Below are 15,057 nucleotides of genomic sequence, written 5' to 3' on the forward strand. Positions count from 1 at the left end.
CTCATTCTCTCATGTGTTCTTCCTTTTCAATGGAATGAAAATATTGTTTCCATTTTGTTGACATATTAGAGTCAAAGCTTTCCACTGAGTGAATTTTGGATATGTGTCTGTATCTGAACATGCTGCCAACTGCCAAACAAAGGAAATGTTGCCATGTTTGCAGGAATAAACTGGAGTATAAATCCTCCTGAGACCCGGCAATGCATTTGTGTACACTGCAGTGCACATTATGTTTTGTCTAATTTCTCTCACACTACACATGCCACTCTATTGAGTCCTGATGTTCCTTGACCCTTTAAGCCCTAACCCTAACCCTAACCCCTACTCCTATTTATTGTTTGAGTTGTGTTTAGAGGTTGTACATCGGGATTATATATTATTGTAGCCCTGATGTTTAATTTGATACTTAACATGTTTGTTTTTTTTGGGGGAGGAGGGATTTATACCATGATTTTTTCTTGATTTTCCTGATATAAAAGGGTCCCCTAATTGGGCGACACTAGGGCTTAACAGGCTACAGAGGACAACCATAGCTTTAAAATGACATCACATGTGGGGGTGTGGCTTAGAGGACAACCGTAGCTCTAAAATGACATCACATGTGGGGGTGTGGCTTAGAGGACAACCGTAGCTTTAACATGACATCACATGTGGGGGTGTGGCTTAGAGGACAACCGTAGCTTTAACATGACATCACATGTGGGGGTGTGGCTTAGAGGACAACCGTAGCATTAAAATGACATCACATGTGGGGGTGTGGCTTAGAGGACAACCGTAGCTTTAACATGACATCACATGTGTGGGGGTGTGGCTTTGCCAACTTTCCTTGGCCGGTCTTTTCAAAATGGCAGCCTCCACAACAAGCACATTTTATGGAAAATGCAACACTTCATTTATTTAAAAAAACATATATATTTGACATATTTTTGACCCTGGGTCTCAGAAGGATGAATCAACGTGTGAATGAAGCACTAACCCTAACCCCAACCCAGTCCTTTGGCCTTACCTCAACCACTCTAAATTTGATTGAACCTAACTTCTGCAATCCCAATCCTTATTTAAATTCCTCTTACCTCTACCACTTACCTATTAACGCCTAACCTCAACCCGCTTAAATACTGGACCTTAACTATTGCTAACCCCAACCCAGTCCCTTTACCTTACCTCAACCACTCCTCTATTTATGGTTGAAGTACGGAACCTCTTATCAATGCCTTAATCTACCCGTAACCCTTTAAAGTTCCCTTTATATTACTTATCCTTATTACTCGGTCAAAACTAAATCCAAAAGTAGCATTAGACTACCTACTAGAATTTACTACAGACTCCTCCTACTGGGCGTAAAATATTGGAGGCGTGGGGAATTGCTAAATGACATTCGCCGGCCAGTGCACTGCCGTGGGTCTCCATTCAACTGCAAAGCCGTTGGGCGATGAGTAATCATATATAACCCTAACCCTAACGTGTGAATGAATCAGAACCCTAAGCCTAACGTGTGAATGAATCAGAACCCTAAGCCTAACGTGTGAATGAATCAGAACCCTAAGCCTAACGTGTGAATGAATCAGAACCCTAACGTGTGAATGAATCAGAACCCTAACCCTAACGTGTGAATGAATCAGAACCCTAACGTGTGAATGAATCAGAACCCTAACCCAAACGTGTGAATGAATCAGAACCCTAAGCCTAACGTGTGAATGAATCAGAACCCTAACGTGTGAATGAATCAGAACCCTAACCCTAACGTGTGAATGAATCAGAACCCTAAGCCTAACGTGTGAATGAATCAGAACCCTAAGCCTAACGTGTGAATGAATCAGAACCCTAACCCTAACGTGTGAATGAATCAGAACCCTAAGCCTAACGTGTGAATGAATCAGAACCCTAAGCCTAACGTGTGAATGAATCAGAACCCTAACGTGTGAATGAATCAGAACCCTAACCCTAACGTGTGAATGAATCAGAACCCTAAGCCTAACGTGTGAATGAATCAGAACCCTAACCCTAACCGGCCAGTAGAATCCTTCACAGTGAAGACAGGAATGAAACAACAGAGCAAAGCAACAGACAGAATAAAGACCGACAATAAAACAGCAATATCAGATTCACTTTTATATCACATCACAAGGTACAAATCAAGAAACAAACATGTTATAAATCTGAAAGTGGAACTTATCTCTAATTCCTTCTCAGGGGGTTTCAACAATGAATAAAAGGTAGAATTGTTTTGCTGTTGACGGCGTTGTTTCTTGCCTGAGAGACTCCATGTCCATTGTTCCAGGCAGCCCACAGTAAAGTAGAGGACACGCCCCCTCCGTCCACCCTGTGCGTCACGCTGTGAGTCAGTGTTCCTGAGCCATGGGGAGTCTCAGCCACTTCACCACTGACCTTCCTCTCCTCCTCCCACACCTTCTGTCTCTCTTTCTTTCACTCGCTCTTTTGCTCGCCGTCTCTCCTTGACCTCCTGTCGGCCCGTCTTTGTCCCTATCTCTCCGTCTATTTCTCCTGACCCTTCCTCTCTTCTGTTTTTTTATGATTGACCTATATGTCTGCGTCTCCCTCCCTCCCTCCATCCATCCCTCGCTCCGCTTGCATGTTGATGAAGTCACATGTTGGTATCAGACGCGTTCATGTTGGTATCAGACGTGTTCATGTTGGTATCAGACGTATCAGACGTGTTCATGTTGGTATCAGACGTGTTCATGTTGGTATCAGACGCGTTCATGTTGGTATCAGACGTATCAGACGTGTTCATGTTGGTATCAGACGTGTTCATGTTGGTATCAGACGTATCAGACGTGTTCATGTTGGTATCAGACGTGTTCATGTTGGTATCAGACGTGTTCATGTTGGTATTAGACGTGTTCATGTTGGTATCAGACGTGTTCATGTTGGTATCAGACGTGTTCATGTTGGTATCAGACGTGTTCATGTTGGTATCAGACGTATCAGACGTGTTCATGTTGGTATCAGACGTGTTCATGTTGGTATCAGACGTGTTCATGTTGGAATCAGACGTGTTCATGTTGGTATCAGACGTATCAGACGTGTTCATGTTGGTATCAGACGTATCAGACGTGTTCATGTTGGAATCAGACGCGTTCATGTTGGTATCAGACGTATCAGACGTGTTCATGTTGGTATCAGACGTGTTCATGTTGGAATCAGACGCGTTCATGTTGGTATCAGACGTGTTCATGTTGGTATCAGACGTGTTCATGTTGGAATCAGACGTGTTCATGTTGGTATCAGACGCGTTCATGTTGGTATCAGACGCGTTCATGTTGGTATCAGACGTGTTCATGTTGGTATCAGACGCGTTCATGTTGGTATCAGACGTGTTCATGTTGGTATCAGACGTGTTCATGTTGGTATCAGACGTATCAGACGTGTTCATGTTGGTATCAGACGTGTTCATGTTGGTATCAGACGTATCAGACGTGTTCATGTTGGTATCAGACGTGTTCATGTTGGTATCAGACGTATCAGACGTGTTCATGTTGGTATCAGACGTGTTCATGTTGGTATCAGACGTATCAGACGTGTTCATGTTGGTATCAGACGTGTTCATGTTGGTATCAGACGTGTTCATGTTGGTATTAGACGTGTTCATGTTGGTATCAGACGTGTTCATGTTGGTATCAGACGTGTTCATGTTGGTATCAGGCGTGTTCATGTTGGTATCAGACGTATCAGACGTGTTCATGTTGGTATCAGACGTGTTCATGTTGGTATCAGACGTGTTCATGTTGGTATCAGACGTATCAGACGTGTTCATGTTGGTATCAGACGTGTTCATGTTGGAATCAGACGTGTTCATGTTGGTATCAGACGTATCAGACGTGTTCATGTTGGTATCAGACGTGTTCATGTTGGAATCAGAAGTGTTCATGTTGGTATCAGACGTGTTCATGTTGGAATCAGACGCGTTCATGTTGGTATCAGACGTGTTCATGTTGGTATCAGACGTGTTCATGTTGGTATCAGACGTATCAGACGTGTTCATGTTGGTATCAGACGCGTTCATGTTGGTATCAGACGTGTTCATGTTGGTATCAGACGTATCAGACGTGTTCATGTTGGTATCAGACGTGTTCATGTTGGAATCAGACGTGTTCATGTTGGTATCAGACGTACCAGACGTGTTCATGTTGGTATCAGACGCGTTCATGTTGGTATCAGACGTGTTCATGTTGGTATCAGACGTGTTCATGTTGGAATCAGAAGTGTTCATGTTGGTATCAGACGCGTTCATGTTGGTATCAGACGTATCAGACGTGTTCATGTTGGTACTCAGACGTATCAGACGCGTTCATGTTGGTATCAGACGTATCAGACGCGTTCATGTTGGTATCAGACGTGTTCATGTTGGTATCAGACGTATCAGACGCGTTCATGTTGGTATCAGACGTGTTCATGTTGGAATCAGACGTATCAGACGTGTTCATGTTGGAATCAGACGTGTTCATGTTGGAATCAGACGTATCAGACGTGTTCATGTTGGTATCAGACGTGTTCATGTTGGTATCAGACGTGTTCATGTTGGAATCAGACGCGTTCATGTTGGAATCAGACGTATCAGACGTGTTCATGTTGGTATCAGACGTATCAGACGTGTTCATGTTGGTATCAGACGTGTTCATGTTGGTATCAGACGTGTTCATGTTGGTATCAGACGTATCAGACGTGTTCATGTTGGTATCAGACGTGTTCATGTTGGTATTAGACGTGTTCATGTTGGTATCAGACGTGTTCATGTTGGTATTAGACGTGTTCATGTTGGTATCAGACGTATCAGACGTGTTCATGTTGGTATCAGACGTGTTCATGTTGGTATCAGACGTATCAGATGTGTTCATGTTGGTATTAGACGTGTTCATGTTGGTATCAGACGTGTTCATGTTGGTATTAGACGTGTTCATGTTGGTATCAGACGTATCAGACGTGTTCATGTTGGAATCAGACGTGTTCATGTTGGTATCAGACGTGTTCATGTTGGTATCAGACGTGTTCATGTTGGTATCAGACGTGTTCATGTTGGTATCAGACGTATCAGACGTGTTCATGTTGGAATCAGACGTGTTCATGTTGGTATCAGACGTGTTCATGTTGGTATCAGACGTGTTCATGTTGGTACTCAGACGTATCAGACGTGTTCATGTTGGTATCAGACGTGTTCATGTTGGTATCAGACGTGTTCATGTTGGTATCAGACGTATCAGACGTGTTCATGTTGGTATCAGACGTGTTCATGTTGGAATCAGACGTGTTCATGTTGGTATCAGACGCGTTCATGTTGGTATCAGACGTGTTCATGTTGGAATCAGACGCGTTCATGTTGGTATCAGACGTGTTCATGTTGGTATCAGACGTATCAGACGTGTTCATGTTGGTATCAGACGTGTTCATGTTGGTACTCAGACGTATCAGACGCGTTCATGTTGGTATCAGACGTGTTCATGTTGGTATCAGACGTGTTCATGTTGGTATCAGACGTGTTCATGTTGGTATCAGACGTGTTCATGTTGGTATCAGACGTGTTCATGTTGGTATCAGACGTGTTCATGTTGGTACTCAGACGTATCAGACGCGTTCATGTTGGTATCAGACGTGTTCATGTTGGTATCAGACGTGTTCATGTTGGAATCAGACGTGTTCATGTTGGTATCAGACGCGTTCATGTTGGTATCAGACGTGTTCATGTTGGTATCAGACGTATCAGACGTGTTCATGTTGGTATCAGACGCGTTCATGTTGGTATCAGACGTGTTCATGTTGGAATCAGACGCGTTCATGTTGGTATCAGACGTGTTCATGTTGGTATCAGACGTATTCATGTTGGTATCAGACGTGTTCATGTTGGAATCAGACGCGTTCATGTTGGTATCAGACGTGTTCATGTTGGTATCAGACGTATCAGACGTGTTCATGTTGGTATCAGACGTGTTCATGTTGGTATCAGACGTATCAGACGCGTTCATGTTGGTATCAGACGTGTTCATGTTGGTATCAGACGTATCAGACGTGTTCATGTTGGAATCAGACGTGTTCATGTTGGAATCAGACGTATCAGACGTGTTCATGTTGGTATCAGACGTGTTCATGTTGGTATCAGACGTGTTCATGTTGGAATCAGACGCGTTCATGTTGGTATCAGACGTGTTCATGTTGGAATCAGACGTGTTCATGTTGGAATCAGACGTATCAGACGTGTTCATGTTGGTATCAGACGTGTTCATGTTGGTATCAGACGTATCAGATGTGTTCATGTTGGTATTAGACGTGTTCATGTTGGTATCAGACGTGTTCATGTTGGTATTAGACGTGTTCATGTTGGTATCAGACGTATCAGACGTGTTCATGTTGGTATCAGACGTGTTCATGTTGGTATCAGACGTATCAGACGTGTTCATGTTGGAATCAGACGTGTTCATGTTGGTATCAGACGTATCAGACGTGTTCATGTTGGAATCAGACGTGTTCATGTTGGTATCAGACGTATCAGACGTGTTCATGTTGGTATCAGACGTGTTCATGTTGGAATCAGACGTGTTCATGTTGGTATCAGACGCGTTCATGTTGGTATCAGACGTGTTCATGTTGGAATCAGACGTGTTCATGTTGGTATCAGACGTATTCATGTTGGTATCAGACGTGTTCATGTTGGAATCAGACGCGTTCATGTTGGTATCAGACGTGTTCATGTTGGTATCAGACGTATCAGACGTGTTCATGTTGGTATCAGACGTGTTCATGTTGGTACTCAGACGTATCAGACGTGTTCATGTTGGAATCAGACGTGTTCATGTTGGTATCAGACGTGTTCATGTTGGTATCAGACGTGTTCATGTTGGAATCAGACGTATTCATGTTGGTATCAGACGCGTTCATGTTGGTATCAGACGTGTTCATGTTGGTATCAGGTGTCGTACTGCAGCCACAGTGTATTTGAGAAGGGGAGGAGCATATTATTAGCTTTATTGGTGGATATTAGAGAGATTGCTGGACTTTACTGCAGAGGAGGAGGATGACGAGGAGAAAGAGAGGCTACGACTGAAGAAGTACAGATCGATGGAAAGGTAACGTTTATTGTACATCTGCAATCATAACTTCAGCAATGGCTGGAAATATGCGATGGTTGATTCATTACAATGATTCCAGTTGATTTATTCCAATGGCCATAAAGTCTCCAAACAGTCTAATGTTGCTCTGGAAACAGTGTTCCATCACAGCCATTCTTTATTTCAACTACACCTTTCAGCTCATCTTGAGCTCTGCTCCAGTGCATCTCTTCATCTCCCAGCCAATCACGATGGAGCAGGGATAACCTGCTCCAGATGCTTAGCTGCCTTATTTCCCCTGCTGGATATGTTGGGCAAAGTGGACGGAGCCGATGGGATTAAAGCAAACGGACACCAGATAGACACAGAGAGAGTAAGGTCTGCCGAACACGGCGATCCCTGAAGGCCCTGAAGGCCTCCTTCGCCGCCCACGCCATGCAGCCCATGAGGAGCCTTTGTTGGGAGGACGAGGCCGCTGGAAGGCGGATGAAGTGCCGCTCTTTACCGTGAGCCGGCCTTGGCTTCAAGTAACTTCCTGGAAGTGAAAGAAAAAAATTCAACATCTTAAATAGAAAAGTATGTTGATCACATGTCCATTTGATAGAGCTGAGTGAAACACAATCAGGTGCTGAAAGGTATTCTGAGGACAATGACTATTAGCTGGAAAGTTCATTCTAAAGGAGCGCTACAATATGAGCAGCAGGAAAAGGTAACCAGGAACATCTTGGTTATTCCTTCCGATGGGACGGTGCCGAGTCTCCCCAGCATGTGGGTGGATGACAGCTTATGTCTAGTGGCGGGGGGCTGGCGGGGGGCTGGCGGGGCAGCGCTCTATTTCAGGTGTCCTTGGCGGAGAGAAGCTTGACATTCTCAGGCATATTGTGGCTTTGATTGCAGCTCCCTCTCTGGCGTGGGCCTTGCACCCGCGCTGGGTTGGAATGGACTGATCTGCAACCTCGTTAAAGTATGATGGATTATAATTATCCTTTTTGTCTTTTCTTTTTACAGCGGTTTGCCTTCATCTCCATCTGCCAGTACAGACCATCGTAACGTAATTGTGTTTTGTGTTGAGTGAATCAAAGCAAACGTTTCGATCTTAAAGAAGTGAAACAAAGCCGACATGGGCATCTCATATGGGATCCGTTCCATAGCGCTCTCTGATGGCTTGCTATGTATATATATATATATATATATATATATATATATATATATATATATATATATATATATATATGTATATATACATTTACAATACAATATATAGTTACACTCACTCACTGCGGCATCTTGCACTTCTCCAAAGACTGTGGTAAGTTTCTCTAAATCACTTCTGAAACCAAATGTTGGCATTTAAGCAGAAGAGAATAATAGGAATACCTTTACATTGTTGTTAAACATATACTGCAGTTGTTTTTTTGTCTTGAAATACTGAATAGCAGAAGGCTAACGTGACCGAGTTGAAGGTTATCTTAAATGTGCCGCACAGTTCAGTTACACAGTTCACAGTTGCACAGTTCAGCTAACTATCTAACATCAAACTGGACAATGTGGGCAAGAGAGCTCAGTGTGGAGGATTGACAGTGTTGTATTGTTTTAATGTGCATAGAGGACTGTCACATAGCAAACACTGTGAACGCTCCTTTGACTGCATGGGATTCACTTTAAAGATCATTAGTTTCAGATGAATCAGTTACTGTATACAATCGGTTCTTTGTTGTCCAGTTCAGTTGTGTGTGTGTGTGTCTGTGTGCGTGTCTGTGTGTGTGTGTGTGTGTGTGTGTGTGTGTGTGTGTGTGTGTGTGTGTGTGTGTGTGTGTGTGTGTGTGCGTGTGTGTGTGAGAGAGCAGCTGTTAGTTAATCCCTCCCTTGGATGCAGAGAGTTATCTTCCCTGACAGAAGAACCGGCAGAGGGAGGCGCTCTAAATTGTAATCTCCAGCGGTTGGTCGATAACGCTGCCGGCGGTTTCACAGTTATTCTGCTCACAGCTCGTCGACTGGGTAAACCTGCACGGGCCAAGATATTGCTCTCTCTCTCTCTCTCTCTCTCTCTCTCTGTGTGTGTCTCTCTCAGACACACACACTCAACACTTCTGTACTTTCTGCCTCTCCTTTGTCACGATAAGGAAGGGCGTGAAGAACAAACAGGTAAACAGGAAGTGTGTGAGGATATCTACCGAGAGATAGTGGATCCGCCTCCAGGAGGAGCGCTGCCTCGGCCCTCGGAGAGCACATGGATCAAAGTGATAAGCATGGCTTTTCATGTCACCTATTCATCTTTCTTCTTCTTCTCAGCATCTGAGAGCTGTGCTGCACGATGAGTGATGCCGACACGTTCCTCTTGCTTTGCTAGATTCTAGCCCCGCACTCTCTTCTTACATTCCAAAAATGTACATTGAAAGCCCCCAAAATATGTCTTCAACTCTTTGTCTCTGAGGAGAAAGGTGTTTTATTGACCATTCATAGATTGACATGTGATCTGCATGTATGCAGAATGCATCCCAGATAGAGGTCATGCTAATACCGCTGCCACCTCTTCCAGGTGTGCTACGGCCGTGAAGAAGCTAAACCAGTGGTTCTTAACTTTATTGGAGGTACTGAACCCTGCAAGCTTCATCAGTGCATTCACCGAACCCTTCGTAATTGGAAAAATAAAATATGATTCCTTCAAAACATAGGTATATATTTTGTTTGTGCACAAAATGAACTATGCATCAGTTGCACACAAAATCACTGTGTTCAAAGAAAAAAATCAACAAAACATGAATTTCACACAAAAACATAACTCAATGAATATTTACTGCAAATCAATGTGACGAAAAGAAGAAAATGTGTGTGTTGCGGCCCGACATTGCTAGTGTAAACCGGGCTAAACTGTGTGTCTTGACCCCTGCCGAACCCCTGAGGGTGACTCACCAAACCCCTGGGGTTCGATCGAACCCAGGTTAAGAACCACTGAGCTAAACGCTCTAGCGTCTCAGAGACAGTAAAGCTGATGCCTTCAAGTTCTCAAGGCAGTCCAGAAGACTCAGTCGTGAAGACCTGGCATGGCATGTCTATTTTCAGAAGACCCTGAAGGATCTAAAGAGTGGGAACTCATTTCGGCATTCTCCCGGGTGGAAGTCCTGTATCTGTTTGACCCATCCATCCTTCCTGTGACTTCCTCCTTCACACCGAACATCATTACTCAACCCAAGAGATGCTGGAGGGAAGTCGTTTGACGCGTAAGACCAGTGGCCAGCTGTCAGTATGCAAATGTGTTGCAGGAAATAGAGCTTGTGCTGTGGGGAGCTTTTAAATGTATGGTTGAAAAAAATAAAAGGATCGAACAATCCAATAAGCCCAGATATGATGCTTTGTATAACTCTCCACTATTTGAAAGGGAAGTGAACGTAAAGGTGATCTATGTGAACCATGGAGCATTAGTGGCCCAGACGAATCTGTTCAATGCTCACTGATCCTAAAGGAAATGCACACATCCAGTCAAATGAAGGTCATGTTGGTCTCCCTGTCTCAGCCAGGCAGACGGCTGCAGATGAGGAAACACTCTCACTCCAACATGTCTGTCGTCCCGCGTCCTGCTGGTCTTTGGGATGCAACTCATTGTTGATAACGTATTAAGATACAAACATGGGGTCGGTGGGGTCGTTGGGGTCGTTGGGGCATCGGTGACGGAGAAAGAAAGGACGCTTAAGAAGTGGCCAGTGGAGCATCGAGTCTGTGCAGAACATCCATCTGCAAGAGGAAAGGAATGAAGCTTTGAGGTGGTTTGTGCCTGTAGGAGTGCAGCGATGGACCTGGAACACAGCGCTGCACAGCTTTCAGTCACAAGGCTTATGGATATGAAGGGTTAGGGTCAGAATACGCTTAGAGACGCATTTCCAACTTCAGTTCCACTTGAATGTGGGAGACGACTTGAATGTCAAAGGTTTAAAGTCTCACTCACATGATGTAGAATGTATGAACCAGGGGAGTGTCCGTGTGTGAGAGGCTGTGAATAAAAACTCTCCCCACACATAATGCACATTTGAAACGGGGTGCTGCACATGGAATATTTTCCCAAAAGGTTTCCATAACTGACGGCTTGGACCCACGCCGTTTGGACCCACCCCATTTGGCCGGGTGTGTAGAGGTGAGAAGTTAGCAGATTTTGTTTCAAGTTAGTTTTGTTCTTGTGCAGCACCATGGATACCTTTGAGGAGGGACTAAACAGGATTTATTGAGTGGGCCCATCTTGTATTGGCATCATGTGAACATTGAGCCATGCCATGGTTCTGATGGCCCAGTACTCCGGAACTACAATCGTCCGAGACATGTCCCACTGGACCGAAAGCCCTCCAAAAATAATCTGCAAGTCTATGACATCATGGGACTTTCAGGGTTGCCATATCTTTCTCCCCAAATAGTAGGATATCCCGTGCTACTCTTGGGTGTTTGTTTTCGGCAAAACGGGCTGTCGGAGAAATGGAATTTGGTAAGATGGAAACATTTTGTGATTGTTGGAGTTTGTGAATAACGGGCGATCAGTGAGAAACGCAATGTTTAAAGCAGCTTCTTTCCTCAGACTGATGCTCTGTTCACACCAGATTACATTCAAAGTCAATGTACAGACGCGACTTCGCGACTTTTCTGCCGGGCGACGCGTCTGACGCGTTTGAGGCGGCGCGAACTGAGCGAAGGATGCGGCGCGAGTACGTGGGAGTTGAAATATCCCAACTCCAGCGACAAAATCGTGTGAGTCATAGTTGCGTCAGCCAATCAGCGTTGAGAAGCTCCGCCCGTCACCACCGCCGTCCTGCCGTTGCTTAATCAAACTGCTGCTGGTCCTGAAGTAGCGCTGGTAGCGGCTTCATTCAGACGCTGTTGGGACTACGGATAATATTATGAACCCAGACACCATGGAGTTTGATGTTCCCACGTATGTGGAGCTTACACAACAAGTATTTATTCCATAGTTGATACCGGAAACGATAACTACTTTTCACGGAGAGAATCGACGGCGATAAGCCATGCTCCCTTTGTCGCGGCGGGATTTGTCTTTGTGGCGTTTGGTGTGAACACCCTCGTTTCACTCGTTCCACACTGAAGCGGTAAGCGTCCAGTGTGAACACAGCATCGGACCTCCAAACATAATATCGTTGGTATTGTTTCAGACGTAGCACAATGTGACTCCAAACTGCATTTGGTTGCACAACGCTGTCGTACGATCAAAGTATCCGTTCTAGCAAACAGCCTCTCAGCATCAAGCACACAATGCATGTGACTGTACTTTTAACCCCAAGGACTTCAGTTTGCATGCAGGCATTTAAGTCAGAGGACAGCAGTCAATAGTCAAGAACATAAAAGCAACATAGAACATATGAACATATAAACACAACAGTTGTTTGATTCCTACATGCTGTGCCCTTCAGACTTCTTTGCTTTACACAGGAAGTGCCACCGCTGGGCATCAGACTTACAGAAGGTTGTTGCTAAGTACTTTGGGAGTCAACACATTATTATCTTTTCCTAATAGTGCGAAAAATGAAGCCGTTATATTGAGAAATAAAGTCATCAGCGATTTTAAAAGTCACTCAATCTCCAACAAAGTGACCCCGTTGACAGCAGCGACTTCCTGCCTGGAAACAGTCCAGTGGCCAACAGCAGCATTCATCTGAGCAAACACAAAACACACACTCACAAAGGCTGCAGCAGTGCATGTTGGGTAGCCTCTACTGAATGGCGATGGCAGGTAATTCACTTGAGTCCCTGGTGGCGTAGGAACACCAGGGAAAGCAGCCACAGCGCCTCCCTCTGACATAGTGTGTTGTATCGCCATGTGTATGTAACATGATAAGCACACGCCAGCTGACCCCGACACAAGCAGAGCGTCTCTGAACGCATATCACCTGCAAGTGAAACGGGAGCTTTACCTTGAAAGGCCAATAATCAAACTAATATGCGCAGAGGGAGCATTTCAGGCCCTGCTTCACTTTATCTTTCCATATTCTTCTTGCAGTATGAATCATGGACAATAACCCTCCACCATTTGTCGCCTCTGCGTGTTCAGCATCGCTACTCAGGCGTTCTTATATAATTGGAGAAGGAATTTCTGGTGGATTGTTTGGTTAAAGCTCTCTCTCTGAACGACGGGAGAACAGAGCTGCCTTCATGGTTTGTTGTTCCGTTGCATGAAGAAACACATTTTCCTTTATCTGCTCACGGATGCAGCCTGAGACCTCCAGAGAAGGCTTTCACAGGACCTGAAGCCATGCCTCCTGACCAACGAGGCTCATTCAATATTCACGTCAAGGGTCCCATCAGGATGTGTCCAACCCTCAATGCAAATGAACTGAGACAGGAACGTGAACAGTACGCTGAACAACGTAAGCGTTGCCATTTAGCTCTCAGCACTTCGCCGGATGACATTAGTGCTTCAACAATATCCTCAATCTGACTGACTGACCATCAACAGCTGTTTTGATTTGAGCAGATTCAGCACTTTCACCAAAAACACAGAGTTTGCTGGTTCCATCTTCTCAAATGCAAGACTATTTTTTTCAAACGTAATATCTCTTTGAGTTTTGGTCACACACATTTCCATCACCATCAATCACCACATGAGAAATAAAATATGAAGCAAATTAGCAGGACGTAAACCATCTAATTTTAATTCATAGTTTTCATAAAATGATGTGTAATTCTGCTCCAGCTTAGAATCGGTGTCTGAGATGTGGTGCAACAAGGATGAAACATAATGAGAAATGCTTTCCCTCGACGCTGCTGAGAGGGAAACATCATGCCACTCATGTATCTGCACGTCATGCTCTCACCTCTGCTCACGCCGCGGCGCGTGCTAATAACCATAAGCTGCGTGTAATTACTGAGCGTCATTAGCATCTGTTCATTTCACAGTGTTAGTTCAGACGAGACCAGTCGTCTCAATATGTGCTAAAGCATGCCCGTCATCATTAAGCTGTCACATGTGGAACATGACATGTGACCTTCAGACAAAGTCAGCCTTTATGTAAATGAATGAGCATTCATGTAAATATAGAAAGTGAATATTCGTCTGGTTCACTTGAAACCAGCGCAACAGAAACCAGTTCAGAAGGAGATTCCATTCTGAGACAGAGTCCAACACCAGAGTCACAACTTCACATTTCTGTGAGTTTCCATAGTTACTCCAGATGTTGTGCTTGTCTGAACCATGAGCAGATGTTCAGGCTGCAGCACCACAGCATCGCTCTTTGAGCTTGTGAACAAAGGGAGACAAAAACAAAACGCAGTAAACAGAGTAATGGGAGGTGTAACACTGAAATGGACTGGAAGTGATGGGTTTTAAAACTGGAAAGGATTTGATGACAGAACAGAGAGAAGAGTTCCCGCTGTGAGGACTCCACTACCCAGACACCCTGCAGGCTTCATGGGATGACTGAACACGTGTCACCCAGCTGGCCAGCCCCTCAACCAATAGCACATGACCTGCTGTGACATCACTGATAGGGGTGTGGCAACAGGTTTGCTTGTGTCAATGTGAATGACAGTTTTGCAGCTTTCTGCAGTTTTCTGTGGCGCTCTCCAAGGTGCTGATCCTGAACTATGGAGTCATCGTTCTGTTTTTAAAAAGCGGATGTAATCAATTCAAAATTCACATGTTTTTATTCAACAAAATAGTAGTCTATATTCAATCTATATTTGTTTTCGTTAAGCTTTTAAAAAACTACATTTTCACCAAAGGGAGGTGAAGAAGACGTAGACAAACACACTCTAACATCACAGATACCAGTAATGAGATGATAGACTGATGATGATCTTATCATGTTTTTTAAATAGTTAAAAAAGTTAATATTGTGCTTTTGGGAACATTTGTTGACAGGAACAGATGTTCATGAGTTCAATAATTGAAAGGTAAAAGGTGTCAAGTGGGTCATCTCTACCTGTAGATACCTTGGCAAGCACATGGTGTGTGTGTGTGTGTGTGTGTGTGTGTGTGTGTGTGTGTGTGTGTGTGTGTGTG

This window comes from Taurulus bubalis (genome assembly GCF_910589615.1).
Source record: "Taurulus bubalis genome assembly, chromosome: 13".
Taxonomy (NCBI): Eukaryota; Metazoa; Chordata; class Actinopteri; order Perciformes; family Cottidae; genus Taurulus; species Taurulus bubalis.